Source organism: Phyllobates terribilis, unplaced genomic scaffold (genome assembly GCF_046119375.1).
Source record: "Phyllobates terribilis strain yellow unplaced genomic scaffold, ASM4611937v1 Scaffold_2__4_contigs__length_985480577, whole genome shotgun sequence".
Lineage (NCBI taxonomy): Eukaryota > Metazoa > Chordata > Amphibia > Anura > Dendrobatidae > Phyllobates > Phyllobates terribilis.
Window position 1 is genome coordinate 936,819,848 of NW_027362762.1, and position 23,536 is coordinate 936,843,383.

Sequence of the window (23,536 nt, forward strand, 5' to 3'; positions counted from 1 at the left end):
TGCATTTTGGGGTAAGTGAAGAGTCTCCGCGAGCTCAAAGAACACTGGATTTTGGCTGTTGGAGCTGAAAAGAGGACATCGGTAAACCAGGGGAGGAGTCCTGAGGAGATAATTTGCATATTCCCACTGCATTTTGGGGTAAGTGAAGAGTCTCCGCGAGCTCAAAGAACACTGGATTTTGCCAGCAATGAATAACCTTGTAAGCCCTCAGAATCCTCCTGGATGGAGAAAGAAGAATGTTGTGAAGAAAAAACGGAGAGTGGTGGTCATGGGGGATTCCCTGTTAAGAGGAACAGAGGCCGCTATCTGCAGACCAGACATAACCTCAAGAGAAATGTGCTGTCTTCCAGGAGCAAAAATTAAAGATGTGTCTGACAGGATATCAAGACTCTTCAGACCTACAGATCACTACCCATTCCTGCTAATACACGTGGGGACAAATGACACCGCAAGAAAGGACCTGGAAACCATCTGCAGTGACTTTGAAGACTTAGGCAAGAAAGTGAAAGAATTGGGAGCGCAGGTGGTCTTCTCATCCATCCTCCCAGTGGATGGCCATGGAACAATGAGGTGGAATAAGATTCTACAGGTGAACAACTGGCTACGTTGATGGTGCCGTCAACAAGGATTTGGATTTCTGGATCACGGAATGAATTACCTATACGATGGACTACTTGCTAGAGATGGGGTGCACCTTACGAAGACTGGAAAACATGTATTTGGAAGTCGCCTTGCTACACTCATCAGAAGAGCTTTAAACTAGAACAATGTGGGAAGGGAAGCAAAAGGCCAGAAAAAGCCATACAGCTGACAAATACTATTGAGATCTCTGCTACTGGAAGTGGAAAAGAAGAACAAAGACAAAACAATTTAAATAATAAAAATATGGGAGGAAGAGAAACCAATCACAAACTAAAATGTTTTTATACAAATGCACAAAGCATGGGCAACAAACAAGGAGAATTGGAACTACTAATGCAGGAAAAGAAATATGATGTCATTGGAATCACTGAAACTTGGTGGGACGATACACATGATTGGAATAAAAGGCTAAAAGGATACAACTTATTTGCAAGAAACAGACTTGATAAACGAGGAGGAGATGTCGCATTGTATGTTAGAAAAGCGTATATCTGCACAGAGATTGAAGCTTCAGAGACTGGGAGTTCTGTGGAAACTGTTTGGGTAAGAATACAAGGAGAGAACAATGGAAAGGACACCATTGTAGGCATTTACTACAGGCCACCTGGGCAAGCTGAAGATATGGATGAACTCTTTATGTATCAAATGACCAAGTTCTCCAAAAAATATGACGTAGTGGTCATGGGAGATTTCAACTATCCAGACATTTGTTGGGAATCTCTCTCAAGTAAAACTAACAGGTCAAGCAAATTCTTATCATCTCTTGCTGACAACTTTATCTTCCAAAAGGTAGGGGAGAAAACAAGGGGATCTGCTACTTTGGATCTAATCCTTATAAACAGGGAGGAAATGGTTGAGGAGGTAAAGGTGGCTGGGACCCTAGGAGGCAGCGATCATGCTATTATAGAATTTTGGATAACTAGAGGAGGAAGACATGTGAAGACTCAAACTTCAAGGTTAGATTTTAGAAAGGCAGATTTTAAGAGACTCAGAAAGAGAATAGGAGGGATCCAATGGCTGGATGTCCCTAAGGACAAAAATGTCCAGGAAGGATGGGAAATTTTTAAAAATGAGATTCTCAAAGCACAATCGTTAACAATCCCGAAAAGTAGGAAGAATGGGAAGCATTTAAGGAAACCAGGATGGATGAACACAGAACTTAAACACATGCTAAAAAGAAAGAAAGAAATGTTTATTAAATGGAAAGAGGGAGGCATATCTAAAGAAGATTATAATGCAGTCTGCAGATCCTGCAGGGCACGTATCAGGTTAGCTAAAGCTGACAATGAATTAAGGCTTGCAAGAGATGTCAAAAGCAATAAAAAAGGATTTTGGGGGTATGTCAAAAGTAAAAGAAAAGTCAAAGATGCTATAGGATTTTTACAGGATGAAAATGGAGAAATGGTAAGAGAGGATGTTGAGAAGGCCGAACTTTTTAATTCCTATTTTGCATCTGTTTTCTCTCAGAAAGAAAATGTAACATCAACTGATCTTCACTGTCCTATTAAAGGAAAAGAAGAATCCAGGTTATCTGTAAACAGAAAGATTGTGAGGGAATATTTAGCTAACATAAATGAGTTCAAGTCTCCAGGTCCAGATGAATTACACCCCAGAGTACTGAAGGAGATCATAGAAGAAATTTTAGAACCACTCTCCATAATCTTTGAAAATTCTTGGAGAACAGGAGAAGTCCCAGAAGACTGGAGAAGAGCAAATGTTGTTCCTATCTTCAAAAAGGGGAAGAAGGTGGACCCAGGGAACTATAGGCCGGTGAGTCTGACTTCTATACCAGGAAAGATCTTTGAACAAATTATTAAACAACATGTATGTAAGTACATGGATAAGAATGAAGTGATTAACCAGAGTCAGCATGGGTTTGTAACTAACAAGTCATGTCAGACTAACTTAATTTCCTTCTATGACAGAATCACTGACTGGGTGGATCAGGGAAAGGCTGTAGATATAGTATATCTTGACTTCAGCAAAGCATTTGACAAAGTATCTCACATCATCCTTATTGAAAAAATGACCAAGTATGCAATGGACCAGGCAACTGTTAGGTGGATTCATAACTGGCTTAGTGATCGGACTCAAAGGGTGGTTGTAAATGGCTTCACATCCAGCTGGATGAATGTCTCAAGTGGGGTACCACAGGGCTCCGTCCTGGGACCTGTATTGTTCAACATCTTTATCAATGATTTAGATGAAGGAATTGAGGGTAAACTGATTAAATTTGCTGATGACACAAAGCTAGGAGGGATAGCTAATACTAGAGAAGAGAGAGAGAGGATTCAAAAAGACCTAAATAAACTGGAGCAGAGGGCAGCAACCAACAGAATGGTTTTTAACAGGGAAAAATGCAAAGTACTACATCTGGGCAATAAAAATGTAAAAAGCATATACAGAATGGGAGGAATAGAGCTAAGCAACAGTACATGTGAAAAAGACTTGGGTATACTAATAGATCATAGACTGAACATGAGTCAACAGTATGATGCAGCAGCAAAAAAGGCAAATACAATTCTGGGATGTATTAACAGAAGCATACAGTCTAGATCACGTGAAGTCATTATCGGTCTTTACTCCTCTTTGGTCAGACCTCATCTGGAATACTGTGTACAGTTTTGGGCACCACATTTTAAAAAAGACATAGACAAACTGGAGCAAGTTCAGAGAAGAGCGACCAGAATGGTGACTGGTCTGCAAACCATGTCCTATGAGGAACGGTTGCAGGATTTGGGAATGTTTAGCTTGCAAAAAAGAAGACTGAGAGGAGACTTAATAGCTGTCTACAAATATATCAAGGGCTGTCACATTGTAGAAGGATCATCTTTATTCTCATTTGCACAAGGAAAGACTAGAAGCAATGGGATGAAACTAAATGGGAGGAGACACAGATTAGATATTAGAAAAAACTTTTTGACAGTTAGGGTGATTAATGAGTGGAACAGGCTGCCACGAGAGGTGGTGAGTTCCCCTTCAATGGACGTCTTCAAACAGAGGCTGGACAGACATCTGTCTGAGATGATCTAGTGAATCCTGCTTTGAGCAGGGGGTTGGACCAGATGACCCAGGAGGTCCCTTCCAACTCTACCATTCTATGATTCTATGTGGTACTCAGTAAGGGTAATTTTTTTCAGACCAAGAAGAGGGAAAAAATTATGGAATCACTCAATTCTGAGGAAAAAATTATGGAATCACCCTGTAAATTTTCATTTCCAAAACTAACACCTGCATCAAATTAGGTCTGCTCATTAGTCTGCATCTAAAAAGGAGTGATCACACCTTGGAGAGCTGTTGCACCAAGTGGAGTGACATGAATCATGGCTCCAACACGAGAGATGTCAATTGAAACAAAGGAGAGGATTATCAAACTCTTAAAAGAAGGTAAATCATCACACAATGTTGCAAAAGATGTTGGTTGCTCACAGTCAGCTGTGTCTAAAATCTGGACCAAATACAAACAACATGGGAAGGTTGTTAAAGGCAAACATACTGGTAGACCAAGGAAGACATCAAAGCGTCAAGACCGGAAACTTAAAGCAATATGTCTCCAAAACAGGAAATGCACAACAAATCAAATGAGGAATGAATGGGAGAAAACTGAAGTCAATGTCTGTGACCAAACTGTAAGAAACCGCCTAAAGGAAATGGGATTTACATACAGAAAAGCTAAACATAAGCCATCATTAACACCTAAACAGAAAAAAACAAGGTTACAATGGGCTAAGGAAAAGCAATTGTGGACTGTGGATGACTGGATGAAAGTCATATTCAGTGTTGAATCGCGAATCTGCATTGGGGAAGATGATGATGCTGGAACTTTTGTTTGGTGCCGTTCCAATGAGATTTATAAAGATGACTGCATGAAGAGAACATGCAAATTTCCACAGTCATTGATGATATGGGGCTGCATGTCAGGTAAAGTCACTGGGGAGATGGCTGTCATTACATCTTCAATAAATGCCCAAGTTTACATTGATATTTTGGACAGTTTTCTTATCCCATCAATTGAAAGGATGCTTGGGGATGATGACATCATTTTTCAAGATGATAATGCATCCTGCCATAGAGCAAAAACTGTGAAAACATTCCTTGAAAGAAGACACATAAGGTCAATGTCATGGCCTGCAAATAGTCCGAATCTCAATCCAATTGAAAATCTTTGGTGGAAGTTGAAGAAAATAGTCCATGACAAGGCTCCAACCTGCAAAGCTGATCTGGCAACAGCAATCAGAGAAAGTTGGAGCCAGATTGATGAAGAGTACTGTTTGTCACTCATTAAGTCCATGCCTCAGAGACTGCAAGCTGTTATTAAAGCCAGAGGTGGTGCAACAAAATACTAGTGATGTATTGGAGTGTTCTTTTGTGTGTTTGTTTTTCATGATTCCATAATTTTTTCCTCAGAATTGAGTGATTCTGTTTTTTTTTCCTCTGCTCGGTCTAAAAAAAATTACCCTTACTGAGTACCACATTTTTAATCTTGATTTCTTTTAGTGTTCCTTAAAGCCCTAAAGTTGCCATTTGAAATGACTTTAGTTTTGTGCCATGTCTGTGATCTGCTTTTTTTCAACAACATTAACTGAACTGAATGAACATCCTCCGAGCCCGGTGATTCCATAACTTTTGCCAGGGGTTGTATAAGGTGGTAGCAGCATCTGCATCGTGTAGGGAATTTATGTCTGTAAGAGGGAGGAGGGATTCAGAGAGTGAGTGTAGGTTGAGGTGTTTGAGATTTCTGCGAGGGTGTGCAAGTTTTTGGATGGGGGATTGACCTGGAGAGGAAAGGGGAGAGAATGTGAGTAAATTGTGGTCAGAAAGAGGGAGAAGAGAGTTAGAGAGGTTGGATAGGAAACAGAGGCGGGTGAAGATGAGGTCCGGTGTGTGGCCATCCTTGTGAGTGGCTGCGGAAGACCATTGAGTAAGGCCAAAGGAATGAGGGATAGAAGCTTGGAGACAGATGAGTGGGAAGTGTCAATGGGGATGTTGAAATCTCCCATGATGATAGTGGGGATGTCAGTGGAAAGGAAGTGAAGTAGCCAGGTGGTGAAGTGGTCTAAGAAGGTGGTGGCGTTTTTCCTATAGCATATTGCTGTATAGTGCATGGAGCAGATACTGCACTTATCAGAAAGTTTTGTGTAGACATTGAACCAGCAAGGAATACTGGGAGATTTCTGCTCTGAAGCCTAAAAAATTGTAAATTCTGCACTTGAATATAATTGCTCATGATAGATAGCTAGCTAGATCGATCTTCTTGGGTAGGAAATAACGTGCATGGATGCATTACAGATGGTATTTGGCTCTGTTACTGCAGATATAAGGTGTTCCTGTTGATACTTAGCAGTTTTGTCGGCCTTCTGTTTGTGTTACCTTGAATGGATAGGCTCCGATTCCTCCAGGGAGCTGGATAAGCTCTCCGTAGTAGCTGTTATTAGCAGCAATGACAGATTAATTGACCTTCAGTACTTCCAGGTGTGTGACACACTCTGAGGTCAAGGAGTGCAGTTGGCCACCATGTGTAGTCAATCACGGCTACAAAGTCTCGCAGACGATCTGTTTGTTTTAATTATTTTTTTTCCCAACTAATTTACCATATTTCAAATTAACAATTTCATACATAATTAAAAATTCCAGCGACGGTTTCCATGCCTGGATTACGCCTTCATGCAAGACTATAGCTCAGAGAGTGCCTCGTTTATTTAACTCCCTTGACAATACAGGTCTGCAGTGGAGCTGTCCCATCCTGTTAGGTCAGAGATGTCAAACTCAAATACACACAGGGCCAAAACAAAAAACTTGGGCAGAGTCGCGGGCCAACCTGATATCTATTAAAAATAATATCTACAATTGAGTACGTTTTTCCTTATCAAATATAACGATGAACCTTTTTATATGGAAACAAACTTAAAGGGGTCGTCCCACGAACAAAATACAATTGAATTAATAGATCTTAGAATAAAATTAGCACATAATCACAAATGGGGCATACTGGACTAATATAATATGTTATGTAAGAGCAGTAAAACCATATGGCCCAATGACCTAATTTAAATATGTAATAAAATAGGATAAAAAAACTTGAATTAATAGATAATACAGATAGTAAAGTGTGATGTCAACAAAACACAGTATGATGCCCCCACAGTGAATTCCTCCACAGGTACAGTATGATGACCCTACTGTAGCCCCCTGCAAAGTATGGTGACCTCAACACAGTATGATGCCCCAACTGTGATCCCCATATAGCCCTTCATACAGTATAATGGTGCCCACATAGTCCTCCATACAGTATAATGGGCCCCTTATAGTCCTACATACAGTACAATGGGCCCCACCACATAGTCCTCCATACAGTATAATGGGCCCCACATAGTCCACCATACAGTATAATGGGCCCCTTATAGTCCTACATACAGTACAATGGGCCCCACACAGTCCTCCATACAGTATAATGGGCCCCATATAGTCCTCCATACAGTATAATGGGCCTCACAAAGTCCACCATACAGTACAGTGACACCACTTAGGCCTCCATACAGTATAATGGGCCCCACATAGTCCTCCATATGGAATAATGAGCCCCACATAGTCCTCCATATAGTATAATGGGCCCCACATAGTCCACCATACAGTACAATGGCCCCACTTAGTCCTCCATACAGAATAATGAGCCCCACATAGTCCTCCATACAGTATAATGGCCCCACATAGTCCTCCATACAGTATAATGAGCCCCACATAGTCCTCCATACAGAATAATGGGACCCACATAGTCATCCAAGCAGCATAATGGCCCCACACAGTTCTCCATATAGTATAATGGGGAGGGCAGTGTCGGCGTGGGCCAAAAATGACCACTATACGAGCCAGATTTGGCCCCCGGGCCAGAGTTTGATATATGTGTTAGGTGCTCTGTTATATGGGCTAAAACCCATTTCAAGTGGTTGTACCAAGATTATAGCTAGTCATATATCCACAGAATTGGTGATAAATTATTGATCACAGGTTGTCCTGCTGGGACCCACACCTATCATCAGAACTGGGATCCCATTTCCCTATTTCTATGGATTGTCTGTCAAGTATGCTCCATCCAAAGTCCATAGAACTGATGGAAATAGTCTAATATTGGGTAGGTACACTCCTGCCACCAAAACAACTTTGACCATCAAGTTATGGACATCATAAAACCCCTGAAGGTCTTCTGTGGTATGTGGGTACCAAGATGCTAGTCGCAGATCCTGAAAATTGCCCGGTGTGACCTCAGTATCCACTCTTTCTAGAAGCACATTCCGCAGATGATTGATTATCGAACTGAGATCTTGGGAATTTGAAAGATCTCAATTTGGTAACTTTCCATGGTGACGCGCCCCCTGGGCCGTGGGGTACTCAGCAGCCGGGCCTCTGGTTGCTGGGGGATATCAAGGTAGCTGGCCCGGTCCGTGACCCAGGGCGGTCAGTAACAGGGGGAATAGTTTATAGGGGATTTGGGAAAGTGTTCGTGACGCCACCTGTGGATTGCGGCTAAAGTGTGCCGCCGCTGCGGAGCAGTCCTCTGGAGCTGGTGTTACGGCAGCAGGGATGGTGTGGCTCTCCACAGGAAGAGCTAGCTCCAGGGCAGCGTGGGAATGAAATGGATGGTGGTGCAGGAGAGATGGGACCCAGCCGGGTCAGAGGAAGAACAGACACACACACCGGATCTAGTTTCAGTACCTTTACTGCAGATGGTAGTCAGGTATGGTCCTGGGTACTTGTAGGTGGTGTGCACTTCTGGTCTTGCTCCCCAGTGAGCGGGTGTAAGGCCTCCTTTCTGTATCTTCCTGTCTCTCTCCCTGGAGCTTCTGACCTGCCTGGAACAGGGTCTAGCTCCCTTGATGTTCTCTCACCCATCTTGCTTGGCGGCGAGGGCTTTCCCACTGGTTACCACGACCCCTGGACGCTGGGGCCTTCGTGGTACCTAGTCCTCTGAGTGTGCGCTATTCACGGGTGGACTGAGGGATATGAAATCCTCCTCAGTATGCCGGATTCCCTACTGGGCATAGAGATCCCAATAGGCTCAGGCCCGGTGCCCGGCTTGCATCAGGGGACGAACTCTCTGTGGTTCCTCTGTCCCTCATGGCTCTTCTCTTCTCCTTGCCTTCTAGCCCACTCTAAGCTCTCACTGGCCAGACTTGCCCGCAGCTTGGGCCTAGCCTTGCTTTCAGCCACACAGACTTCAGCTTGTCTAGTGCTGCAGCATCGTGTCACACTCACTGCTTCCCACTGACTGACTTCCTGAACTCCACCCCCCAAATATATATATACCTGACAGGGCTCCATCTAGTGGACTTGGGTGGAGGTGTCTGCATGTATTGAGGCCACTGGGGAGAATCCCATCTGTGCAACACCAAGGAGTTCTGTGACAGCCTGCAGCTGCAGGGCATCACAATGGTTTATTGGTTCTTCTTTTTTGGACAACTCTTAGTAGCAGTCCATCAGATCCTTACACTTGGGCATTTTCCAGCGTCTAACACATCTACATCAAGAACTGATCATTCCCTTGCTGCCTAATATATCCCACTCCATCACAGGTGGAAAGACATGCACATTTCGAGCATGGTAAAACTGCCCCCTTAGTTTTTCCAAAGATTTTTTTTTGTTTTATGCCCAGCTAGACACCTGAATATCCCTGCTGCAGTACAGGTTAAAGAAGCTTGACTCCTTTTTGTGCTATCAGTGCCACTGTGCCAGAACTTAGAAGCAGAAAAAACTGACTGCACTTCCAATACAAGAAATAGGTGTGAACAGGTGCTTACTAGGAGCCACTACCTCCATAAAATACTAACAAACAAAGCAGCACACTGCAACGCTAAGTATGTAAACATGAAATATATGAAATTTGAATAGCATTACTGCTGTAGAAAATAGAAATAAATACCAGGTACACATGAATTGGCCAATTTATGTGCTAAGATTTCTCATTTATTTCTATTTTCTAGAGCAGTAATGTTATTCAAATTTCATATATTTCATGTTCGCATACTTAGCGTTACAGAGTGCTGCTTTGTTTGTTATTACTGTGCCAGAACTGACAAGCGTTACTCTTAGTGCAATGGTGCTAGTAGGACAAGAAAGCTGAAAACCACTTTGGTTTGTCAGTTTAAGGGCAAGGGCTGATGACCATGTATTCTCTCATACGAGAGAATCTGCTCAATTATGCCAATCAGAGACTGATCGGAGTGTCAGCACAGTGTGATCCGAGTCTCCCAGATGAGAGGAAAATGGAGAAAAAAATTTATCCATCTTCTCCATTCCATCAGTCCATGGAAATTGGACGGCACTCAGATGTTATCCAAGCATGTCCAATGTTTTCCACGGACTCATTGACTTGCAAGGGCAAATGCGATCCGAATATTGGATAAAACTTCAGCATGCTGCAATCTTTCGGACATGTGCACGGCCCCATAGAATAACACTAGTCCAAGAGCAATACAGTGTTTTGTCGGAACACACTCGGACCGAGAATACGTCGTCAGCACAAAGCTTAAGGATGGTAAGTTGTCCTGTGTCTCTGTTGGCAAACTGATATAATTCATGCAAAAATAGTATGTTTCGCTATGTGGGCAAATGTAGTCTCCTTTTAGAGACTCCTGGGAGAATCGTCCCTGATGCCATATTGCCACAGGCTACTTTCACAAGTCCTCAACTAGGCTGGAGCAAGGATGATAGGACATTATAAAAATGGGCAGTGCATTCACAATAAACATTACTGGCATCCATAGGCTGATGGGAGGGATTCCTAAAACACATAGAATGGGATTGGACAAGGATAGATGATCTCATCAATGGGCCCTCTGGGATTGGCTCAACCCATTCATATGGTAGGACTGTCTAAACCATCATAGGCTAATTAATACATACATCCTTCTATATATACCCACTATTTTGCTCCTCTCCATATGCCCCCTGATGAAGCTAAAGGGTGAAACGTGCGTCGGGGCACCAGAATTGCACATCACCTTAGCCTGCGAAAAAACATGTAAGTTATTTCATTGTCACTGTATATCGTTTAAAATAATTAGTACCATCAGTTTAAATAAGGCTGCACTTTTTGCACCATGCAGATACCCATAAGATAGCTAGTGAAGTGCAGACACTTGGGTGAGGTATACATTAAAACTATGTAGCACTATAGAAATTAGATATAATTACATTGATGTATCATGTGGTCTTCCATTGCATTTCTCTGTTGAACATATAAGTATCTTAATTGTCTATTTTTCAATTAAGTTGATGAATTTTTAGAGACTACATGCAGCCATTTTTTTCTTTGGGTGGTATTTATAGTTCAGGTGTGCCTTTTGTAATTATTAATCTCTATATGCTGGTAGCCAGTGTATACCAAGACCAACATGGAAACCCTGTTAGCATCACAGATCAGTATCATGCTTGTTTTCACTCATCAGCTTGTTTTTAAATTGTTTTTATTCTAGACTTTGACTTTTACACTGAGTTTCACCAAAAAGCCGCAGTAAAACAGGTCAGTTTCCATACAGAAAATCCGCAGCAGTTCTGGTACCTGCGAAGACGGCCTTAGACCCATTTCACAGCCCAAGTATAGACCGTAATGTCTGGACCAGACATTGGTCTCCTGACCCAAACTCAACAGTCTTGTATATTATTATTATTTATACAGCACCATTAAAATAATAATAATCTTTATTTTTATATAGCGCCAACATATTCCGCAGCGCTTTACATACATTGATTCTATGGCGCTGTACATCAGAAGGGGTTACATACAAAATACAGATATCATTTACAGTAACAAATAAACAATGATAGACTGGTACAGGGGTAAGAGGACCCTGCCACCGCGCGGCTTATATTCTATAGGAACGGGGAAGGAGACAGTAGATGGGGGGTTGCAGCAGCTCCGGTGCTGGTGAGACGTAGGTCCTGTGTTGGTAAGGCACTATCTCCGGTGTTGTTGAGGAGGCAGCGTGGTCATGGCTGTAAGCTTTCTTCAAGAGATGGGTTTTCATGTTCCGTCTGAAGGATCCGAGTGTGGTGGATAGTCGGACGTGTTGGAGCACAGAAATCCATTCCGTGATGGGGATATTCAGGAGAAGTCGTAGAGGCGATTGGGTGAGGAACGAATAAGTGTGGAGGAGAGAAGGAGGTCTTGGAGGACAGGAGATTACGTGAGTGAAAATATCGGGAGATTAGTTCAGAGATGTACGGAGGAGAGAGGTTATGGATGGTTTTGTAGGTCAGTGTTAGTAGTTTGAATTGGATACGCTGGGGAAATGGGAGCCAGTGAAGAGATTTGCAGAGGGGAAAAGCAGAGGAATAACGAGGAGAGAGATTAATTAGTCGGGCAGAAGAGTTAAGAACGGATTGGAGAAGTGCGAGAGTGTTAGCAGGTAGGCCACAGAGGAGGATGTTGCAGTAGTCCAGGCGGGAGATGATGAGGGCATGCACAAGCAGTTTAGTAGATTGAGGGTTGAGGAAGGGACTGGAAATATTTTTGAGCTGGAGGCGACACGAGGTGGAAAGAGCTTGGATGTGCGGTTTGAAGGACAAGGCAGAGTCAAGGGCTACTCCTAGGCAGCGGATGATGGGTACTTGGGAAACCGTGATGTTGTTTATTGTGTTAGATAGATCAGGTAGGGAAGATACGTGAGATGGAGGAAAGATGATGAGTTCAGTTTTGTCCACATTGAGCTTGAGGAAGCGAGAGGAGAAGGATATGGCTGATAGATATGCTGGGACTCTAGACAGCAAAGAGATGACATCTGGGCCAGAGAGGTATATACCTATGTCAATGTTTGGTGCAGGTCAGCAGACATTCGCCCAGTTTGGACATTGCAGTCCATATTTGACCGTGAATATTGGATGTGTTGTACCGGCTTTGGGCTTCAACACACCCTGTGTCCAGCAGAAACATTGTTTTATCATAGCACCTGCACCGCCAGAAATGTTCTGCAGTCAGACACTGCTGGGTGCAATGCCAATCTTGACCTGTATGGGGCGTGTTTTATATTTACAGATATTTCTCTTTTTTTATTTCTTTATTTGCAATGGGTTTTTTTCAGGTTTTTTTTTCCTTTGGCAGAAATAAAACTCCCCTTTGAGTTCTCACCAGCAGGACAGTAGCATGGATTCCCGCTCTTCAGCTTGTAAACTTGTTCCAAGTAAAAAATGAAATGTTGAAATGTGGCGCCCCGAGGGTTCGGTTGCCACAGGGGTATTGCACCTCAACCAGAGGTGTGATATTCCACTCCCAGGTAAGGATGGAGTGTGGACCAGGGCTCAGTTAGCTGCATACACACACTCACCCCATTTCTGGAGGACAGCTCGATGGTGCTCCCATTTATGCAGGCACGACTGACTATGTCCCTGGCTGGAGTGGGGAGGGGGGAGAGAACCCAGTGATGTAGGAGCAGTAGGGGACGGTTTCTGGAGCATAGGAAGGAGCTCATTGGGTGCAGGTCACCTGAGCTCAGACACAGAGAGGTAGATAAAAGGTGGGAGCCATCTTAGGAGGGGAGTATACAGAAGTAGTTCAGCCGGAGAGAGCTGACAGGGAGCTGCGGCTCAGCCTGAGCTCAGCTCCACGAGGCAGGCCTAGAAAGAAGGCCGAGGCCAGAGAGAAGAAGGGAGAAGGAGAAAGAAGGAAGGAGAAGAGACTGAGGAGTAGAAAGGCTCCAGAAACAAGAAGGCAGGAGGGACCCTAAGAGAGCAGAACGGACAGCAACCGTTGCAAACCCGCGTTATATCGGGTGAAGGGTCAGGCCGTGGAAGGGTACCGGATTCCCAAGTTGGTGGAGGTAAATCATCCCTCAGCCAACAACCGGAGGTCGTGATCATTTATTGGTGCGACCCCTTGCTACACCCACTAGGAAGGCACCACATAGGGTCAGGGAAACTAGCGCCAAGTTTTACCAGAGAAGGCCCGAGGAAGCTGGACAGAAGCGTGGTCACTGGTGGGGCACGAGAGGCCAGAGAAAGGATAGAAGGGGGTCCTGTGCCATACTCCTGAACTGCCTGGGGGTTGACCGAGCCCCTCACCTGGTGGACGCAGCACGGCTTGGGCAGTCATTGCTGACAGAGGTGACTTGGATATCAACTGTGAGTAAAAGGCCTGAACTGCACCATTGGACTCTGTGTGATTTATGCTGCGCCTGCACCATCACCCCCAGCATCCTCCTACATTGCCCTGAGGCTACACTCTTCCCGTGGGGAGTTATCCTATCCCTGTGCTGCACACCAACACCAGCCTCAGTGATCTGCCTTGCAGCGGCGGTCATCCCTGCCCGCAATCCACGGGTGGCGTAGTCGGACATTCATAACTCTATAAATAGACTGCCACAATTTGGTCTGACCACCCTGAGCCACGGGATTGGGTTGCCACTACTACTCCCAGCATCGTACAGAAGCCCGGTTCCGGGTGCCCCACGGCCCAAGGGGCGAGTCAGAAACGTTCGCAACTCTTTGCAGGATCGATTTGTCCTATTGTCTGGAGATGCAGGATTGAGACTCCACTTGTTGGTTGCACCCAGAGCACTAAATTCAACACTTTCAAAGTTTGACAAAACTTTTTCTTACTAATTCCGTGTTATGCACTACTTGGCAATTTTGGCACACAATTGCTACTTCTTATTGGTTCCTTTCCAAGCCCCATTCATCCGCACGGAGGATTTCATGCTGCGATTGGGATGAATTTAGAAGCCGTTTTATCATCCGTGCTGTCGGATCATTAAATAAGACGTGTGTGCTTGATGCCACTGTCTCAGGCCGTCTCCAGACACAACTCCTTACTGCTGATGGAGGATAATAGGGATGCAAAGGACTTTTTCACAAAGTTGAATTATTCGCGGAGTCTCCTTTGATTTCCTGTGAAATTCATTTCTTTCTGCTGACTTGTAATCAAAGCATTTTCATGACTGTTATGCAAGAAAATGTCAGATTGTTTTTTATGTCTATGACGAATGAGGAACGTAGAATGGACACATGTAGTGATCTCTTTTCCATAAAGTACTCTGAGATGAATAATATCATAATCCTTAAAGGGGTTGACCACTACTTTTTATTGATGATGACCTATCATTGGGATAGGCTTTCAATGTCTGATCGATAGAGGTGCGACACCTGGCACACACACCAATCCGCTGTTACCAGAACTGGCTGGAAGTTATGCTGCCGAAACACAGCAACTCCGTCATTTCTATAGTGGCCGCAGTCGGGTACTGCTGATCCACCCACTATTCCAATGAATGATAGATCTGCAGTACCCGGCCGCGGCCATTAAGGTTTTGACGGAGCTACTGTGATCCGGCAGCATTCGATTACCTCTGGTAACAGCCGATTGGCTGGGGTACTGGGTGTTGCACATCCATCGATCAGGTATTGATGGACCTATTCTAGGGATAGGAAGCCTGACAGCAAGTGTTTAATTTCTGTCACAGTGCCCCCAGAGGAAGCATTACACTTTGCTTTTAAAAATCAGTGAGTAGTTGGCAGAATGCGCAAAGGTTCTGTGCTGAGTCCTCCAGACAAAGAGAGGCGCACTTTGTGGTTACTCCTCCCTCTCACCAATTTATGGAGGTATGAAACAGTGATTTGCCTTTACTTAATTCCCTATTTTCTACATTGAGTGCAGGTTGCAGAGGTGAGACCTGTTATCGGCACTGTGCTCCTCATAACCGAGCAAACACCAATTCAAAAAATATAATGTTTGGAGTTTATTATGTTGACCAGAATATATATATATATATATATATATATATATATATATACACACTGCTCAAAAAAATAAAGGGAACACTGAAATAACACATCCTAGATCAGAATGAATGAATGAAATATTCTCATTGAATACTTTGTTCTGTACAAAGTTGAATGTGCTGACAACAAAATCACACAAAAATCATCAATGGAAATCACATTTATTAACCAATGAAGGCCTGGATTTGGAGTCACCCCCAAAATTAAAGTGGAAAAACACACTACAGGCCGATCCAACTTTGATGTAATGTCCTTAAAACAAGTCATAATGAGGCTCAGTATTGTGTGTGGCCTCCACATGCCTGTATGACCTCCCTACAACGCCTGGGCATGCTCCTGATGAGGCTGAGTACTGTGTGTGGCCTCCACGTGCCTGTATGACCTCCCTACAACGCCTGGGCATGCTCCTGATGAGGCTGAGTACTGTGTGTGGCCTCTACGTGCCTGTATGACCTCCCTACAATGCCTGGGCATGCTCCTGATGAGGCTGAGTATTGTGTGTGGCCTCCACGTGCCTGTATGACCTCCCTACAACGCCTGGGCATGCTCCTGATGAGGCTGAGTACTGTGTGTGGCCTCTACGTGCCTGTATGACCTCCCTACAACGCCTGGGCATGCTCCTGATGAGGCTGAGTATTGTGTGTGGCCTCCACGTGCCTGTATGACCTCCCTACAACGCCTGGGCATGCTCCTGATGAGTCTCAGTATTGTGTGTGGCCTCCACGTGCCTGTATGACCTCCCTACAACGCCTGGGCATGCTCCTGATGAGGTTGTGGATGGTCTCCTGTGGGATCTCCTCCCAGACCTGGACTAAAGCATCCGCCAACTCCTGGACAGTCTGTGGTGCAACGTGATGTTGGTGGATGGAGCGAGACATGATGTCCCAGATGTGCTCTATCGGATTCAGGTCTGGGGAACGGGCGGGCCAGTCCATAGCTTCAATGCCTTCATCCTGCAGGAACTGCTGACACACTCCAGCCACATGAGGTCTGGCATTGTCCTGCATTAGGAGGAACCCAGGGCCAACCGCACCAGCATATGGTCTCACAAGGGGTCTGAGGATCTCATCTCGATAGCTAATGGCAGTCAGGCTACCTCTGGCGAGCACATGGAGGGCTGTGCGGCCCTCCAAAGAAATGCCACCCCATACCATTACTGACCCACTGCCAAACCGGTCATACTGAAGGATGTTGCGGCAGCAGATCGCTCTCCACGGTGTCTCCAGACTCTGTCACGTCTTTCCCATGTGCTCAGTGTGAACCTGCTTTCATCTGTGAAGAGCACAGGGCGCCAGTGGCGACTTTACCAATCCTGGTGTTCTGTGGCAAATGCCAAGCGTCCTGCACGGTGTTGGGCTGTGAGCACAACCCCCATCTGTGGACGTTGGGCCCTCATACCACCCTCATGGAGTGGGTTTCTAACTGTTTGTGTAGACACATGCACATTTGTGGCCTGCTGGAGGTCATTTTGCAGGGTTCTGGCTGTGCTACTCCTGTTCCTCCTTGCACAAAGGTGGAGGTAGTGGTCCTGCTGCTGGGTTGTTGCCCTCCTACAGCCCCCTCCATGTCTCTTGGTGTACTGGCCTGTCTACTGGTAACGCCTCCAGCCTCTGGACACTACGCTGACAGACACAGCAAACCTTCTTGCCACAGCTCGCATTGATGTGCCATCCTGGATGAGCTGCACTACCTGAGCAACTTCTGTGGGTTGTAGAGTCCGTCTCATACTACCAAGAGTGTGAAAGCACAACCAACATTCAAAAGTGACCAAAACATCAGCCAGAAAGCATTGGTACTGAGATGTGGTCTGTGGTCCCCACCTGCGGAATCACTCCTTTATTGTGTGTGTCTTGATAATTGCCAATAATTTCCATCTATTGTCTATTCCATTTGCACAACAGCATGTGAAATTGATTGTCAATCAGTGTTGCTTCCTAAGTGGACAGTTTGATTTTACAGAAGTTTGATTTACTTGGAGTTATATTCTGTTGTTTAAGTGTTCCCTTTATTTTTTTGAGCATTGTATTTTCATATATTAACCCCTTCTCACCACAGGACATGTAAAGTCATGGCCAAAAGTGTTGTCACCCTTGAAATTGTTCCCCAGAAAATGATTGCTATTACACATGTTTTGTTATACTCATGTTTATTTCCTTTGTGTGTATTGAAACAACACAAAAAAAACAGAGAAAAAAACTAAATTGGACATAATTTTCACACTAAACCCCCAAAATGGGCCAGACACAATTGTTGGCACCTTTCCAAAATTGTAGGTAAACAACTTTGTTTCAAGCATGTGATGCTCGTTCAAACTCACCTGTGGCAAGTAACAGGTGTGAGCAATCTAAAAATCACACCTGAAACCAGATAAAAAGTGAAGATGTTGACTCAATCTTTGCATTGTGTGTCTGTGTGTGCCACACTAAGCATGGAGAACAGAAAGAGCAGAAGAGAACTGTCTGAGAACTTGAGAACCAAAATTGGTGAAAAATATCAACAATCTCAAGGTTACAAGTCCATCTCCAGAAATCTTGATGTTCCATTGTCCACGGTGCGCAACATAATCAAGAAGTTTACAACCCATGGCACTGCAGCTAATCTCCCTGGATGTGGACGGCGGAGAAAAATTGATGAAAGGTTGCAACGCAGGATAGTCTAGATGTTGGATAAGCCGCCCCAATCAAGTTCCAAAGAAATCCAAGCTGTCTTGCAGGGTCAGGGTGCATCAGTGTCAGAGCGAACAATCCGTCCACATGAGGAGACCCAGGAGGACCCCACTGCTGAAACAGAGACATAAAAAGCTAGACTACAATTTGCCAAAATGTACGTGAGTAAGCCAAAATCCTTCTGGGAAAACTTCTTGTGGACAGATGAGAACAAGATAGAACTTTTTGGTAAAGCACGTCATTCTACTGTTTACCAAAAACGGAATGAGACCTACAAGGAAAAGAGCACAGGACCTATAGTAAAATATATGGTTTTGGGGTTGTTTTGCTGCCTCTGGCACTGGGTGCCTAGACTGTGTGCAAGGCATCATGAAATCTGAAGATTACCAAAGGATTTTGGGCCACATTGTAGTGCCCAGTATCAGAAAGATAGGTTTGCGTCCTAGGTCATTGGTCTTCCAGCAGGACAATGACCCCAAACATACTTCAAGAAGCACATAGGATGGATGGAAACAAAGCTCTGGAGAGTTCTGAAGTGGCCAGCTGAGTTTCTAAGCCCTTATCCACATGCATGTGACTTGACACACGGTAAGTTTTTAAATATTAGATTCAGGACTGTCTTGAATAGGGTCCCCGTGACGTAATGGAATGGCTTTTGCATTATTTTGATCAAAATAATGTTAACAAAGTACCCTATATTATTTTCATGCACTATTTCTGTTTATTTATTTTTTTTGTGTGGCCAGCAATGAGTCCGGATCTAAATCCCATTGATCACATGTGGAGAGATCTTAAAATTTCTGTTGGGAGAAGGCGTCTTCACATATGAGAGACCTGGAGCAGTTTACAAAAGAAGAGTGGTCAAATTCCAGTTGAGAGGTATAAGAAGCTTGTTGATGGTTATAGGAGACTATTGATTGCAGTTATTCATTCCAAAGGGTGTGCAACCAAATATTAAGTTGAGGGTGCAAACAATTTTGTCTGGCCCATTTTTGGGGTTTTGTGTGAAATTATGTCCAATTTGCTTTTTTTCATTTTTTTTGTGTTGTTCCAATACATACAAAGAAAATAAACATGTGTATAACAAAACATGTGTAACTCCAATAATATTCTGGGAGAAATACTTCATTTTCTGGAACAATTTCAAGGGTGCCAACACTTTTGGCCATAACTGTATATTTGCATTTAACATAAAAAGCCTTTCCTACAGACTACATAATTATACATCCTGGTGATTGAGTCAGTATAAGTGACAGCATTAGAATAATGGTCAATATTCCCTTTCTCTATGTAAGGGGTAGATAAGTTAAAACACCCACATTAGCCAATGTTAGATATTCTATGTAACTTTTAAAAGCATATTGATTTGCCCATGATTAAGTAAATGGCACCCTGGATTACCATCAATTCATGTTCAATAGACAAATAGTGCATATATAAAATCTCATACACACAACATAAGCCCTCCAAACATGTTTCACTGACTAATTAGCATCATCAGGGGATGAAACATTTGCATGTCATCCCCTGATGATGCTGATTAATCAGTGGAACATGTTTGGAGTTTGGAGGGCTTATGTTCCCACTTCCCAGGATAATGCTTCTGCCACTTTTCTGGATTCCCATTCTTTTAGGTCTTGTTGACTGGTTGATGCTCACTGTGCTGTAACTACCGGCACTCTTGTGTACGAGGCCTCTTTAGCCCCTTGAATTGCTGAAGTTCCCACGTTTTCTGTAAGTCTTCACAAGGTTGGCACACACTGTTACTGGTATGTTGGCCCATTGCTCCATGCAGGTCTCCTCTAGAGCAGTGATGGTTTGGGGCTGTCGCTGGGCAACACGGACTTTCAACTCCCTTCAAAGGTTTTCTATAGGGTTTAGATCTGGAGACTGGCTAGGCCAATCCAGGACCTTGAAATGCTTCTTACGAAGCCACTCCTTCGTTGCCCTGGCGGTGTGCTTGGGATCATTGTCATGCTGATAGACCCAGCCACGTTTCATCTTCAATGCCCTTGCTGATGGAAGGAGGTTTGTATTCAAAACGATACATGGCCCCATTCATTCTTTCATGTACACGGATCAGTCGTCCTGGTCCCTTGGCAGAGACACAGCCCCAAAGCATGATGTTGCCACCCCCATGCTTCACAGTAGGTATGGTGTTCTTTGGATGCAACTCAGCATTCTTTCTCCTCCAAACACGACAAGTTGTGTTTCTACCAAACAGTTCTACTTTGGTTTCATCTGACCATATGACATTCTCCCAATACTCTTCTGGATCATCCAAATGTTCTCTAGCAAACTTCAAACGGGCCCATACATGTAATGGCTTAAGCAGGGGGACACATCTGGCACTGTAGGATCTGAGTCCCTGGCGGCGTAGTGTGTTACTGATGCTAGCCTGTGTAACATTGGTCCCAGTTCTCTGCAGGTCATTCACTAGGTTCCCCCGTGTGGTTCTGGGATTTTTGCTCACCGTTCTTGAGTTCATTTTGACCCCATGGGGTGAGATCTTGTGTGGAGCCCCAGATCGAGGGAGATTATCAGTGGTCTTGTAGGTCTTCCATTTTCTAATTATAGCTCCCACAGTTGATTTCTTCACACCAAGCTGTTTGCCTATTGCAGATTCAGTCTTCCCAGCCTGGTGCAGGGCTACAATTTTGTTTCTGTTGTCCTTCAACAGCTCTTTGGTCTTCACCATAGTGGAGTTTGGAGTCTGACTGTTTGAGGTTGCGGACAGGTGTATTTTATACTGATAACAAGTTCAAACAGGTGCCAGTACTACAGGTAATGAGTGGAGGACAGAGGAGCCTCTTAAAGAAGAAGTTACAGGTCTGTGAGAGCCAGAAATCTTGCTTGTTTGTAATTGACCAAATACTTATTTTCCACCAAAATTTGAAAAAAATGTCTTTCCAAATCAGACAATGTCATTTTCAGGATTTGTTTTCTCATTTTGTCTCTCATAGTTGAGGTCTACCTATGATGTCAATTACAGGCCTCTCTCATCTTTTTAAGTGGGAGAACTTGCACAATTGGTGGCTGACTAAATACTTTTTCGCCCCACTGCATATATATATATATATATATATATATACACAGTATATATATATATATATATATATATATATATATATATATATATATGAATTTCTTCTTCTTCCGCGCTATAAAGAACACATCAACTAAATGAATCTAAAAATCTATTACCAAAATTTTGACGTGGACATTGGTAAAGCCGTAAGGGACATAGTAACAACACAGTTCCTTTAGGACAAGGGGGTAAAAACACAGTCCATAAGTATGGGGAATGATCATTTCTTTTGCATATTCCTTGGTGGATGTGGTTCAGGGGCTCAGTCCATAGCTGAGGGTGTAGGACCCTTCATCTACATCAGCGCAGAAAGGTGCAAAACACGAAACAAAAATTTGAAAGTAAAATCAAAAGTTCAGCGTATCCAGCTATTTCAGGCCTATCTTTCACCACTATAGGAATATTAACAGGGGCAGTCCCTCATTTCCACTTAACAAGAGGCTACTTCAACTTCTTTGGGTCTATCTTTCAGTCACAGCAGGGATCACCTGGCTAAGTTTCTGTAGATGGTTGTCATGGCCAACAACAACTGACAACTTGGCCAACTAACTACTTACATTTTCAGAATCTTGCAGCTCCACCGCTACTCGCTCTTCGTGGCTGGACATTCTTTAGTGACTGAATCACAGGGGATAACTAACCTGCCAGTTGAAAGCGCCATCCAACTCCTGTGCGATCTCATGGCCTTGTCTTCCTCTCAACTTCACAGTCATGGTGGCTTCTGGGACAACGGTAATCATCCAGATGTTGGTGACCACCTTCTGTGGGGAAGACTTCCCTGAAGTAACTTCCTCCGGTGTACGGAGGTATCAGGCCGGTTCAGCAGAAACTGGCCCGCCGGCAGGTGATTCGCCAGCTTCATTCTTTCCTCGCAATTGCATCTCTTCCAGTAGGAAAGTCACAATTAGTGTTGAGCCACCCCCGTAGTGTTCGGGTTCGGTTCGGTTCGTCGAACACCGGGATGTTCGAGGAACTGTTCGTCGAACTGTTCGTCGAACACCTTAGAACACCGTCGAACACCGTTAAAACCAATGGCAGGCAAACAAAAACACATAGAAACACATAGAAAACACCTGCAAAGGTGTCCAAAAGCTGACAAACTGCTCAGAAGACACTCTCTTTAAAAAAGCCGGCCGGCAATTCAGCAGCGGCATACACCGGTACCCGACAATTTAGACAAGAAGGAATAGAGCATCACACATAGATTAGATAGATAGAAACATGTCAGTCACATATATAAGAAGCACAGTGACAGTGTTGGTTACTGCACTTGTCATTTAGTGTAAAGGATTTATTAAAAAAAATATTAGTGTTTTCATGCACCGTCTCTTTAAAAAAGCCGGCCGGCAATTCAGCATCTGTACCCGACAATTTAGAACAGAAAGAATAGAGCTTCACACATAGATTAGATAGATAGAAACATGTCAGTCACACATATAATAAGTACAGTGATAGTGTTGCTTACTGTACTTGTCATTTAGTGTAAAGGATTTATTTAAAAAAATAATAGTGTTTTCATGCACTGTCTCTTTAAAAAAGCCGGCCGGCAATTCAGCAGCGGTACCCGACAATTTAGAACAGAAAGATAGAGCATGACACATAGATTAGATAGATAGAAACATGTCAGTCACATATATATGAAGTACAGTGATAGTGTTGGTTACTGTACTTGTCATTTAGTATTAAAATAAAGGATTTATTATTAAAAAAATTGGCGTGGGGTTCCCCTTAATTTTAGGCTCTAGCGGAGGTTAAGCAGACGGCTGGGGCAGATGTTTGAAGCCTGGGAAGGGGGTAATACCCACGGAGCTTCCCAGGCTACTAATATCAGCCCCCAGCTGAATACATAGCCTTTACTAGCTATTAAAATGGGGGACCCCCCCAAAAAAATGACGTGGGGTCCCCCCTAATTTAATAGCTAGCAAAGGCTAGGCAGACAGCTGGGGGCTGATATTAATAGCCCAGGAAGGGAGCCATGAATATTGGCCCCCTCCCAGGCTAGAAACACCAGCCGTCAGCCGCCCCAGAAATGGCGCATTCATAGGATGCGCCAATTCTGGCACTTAGCCTCGCTCTTCCACGCTGCCCTGGTGCGGTGGCAGGGGGTAATAGGGTTGGGGTTGATGTCAGCTTATAATGCCAGCTGACATCAAGCCCAGGTTAGTAATGGAGAGGCGTCTATAAGACACCCCCATTACTAACCCCATAGTCAAAGTTAAAAAAAACACAAACACCCAGAATAAAGTCCTTTAATTGAAATAAAGACACAATCCTTTATTGTTCTAAATTAAACCATACTTACCGTCACGCCCATTCCAGCTGAAGCCAACGATCTCCTGCAATAAAAGAAAAATAATAAAGCAACCTCATCCTT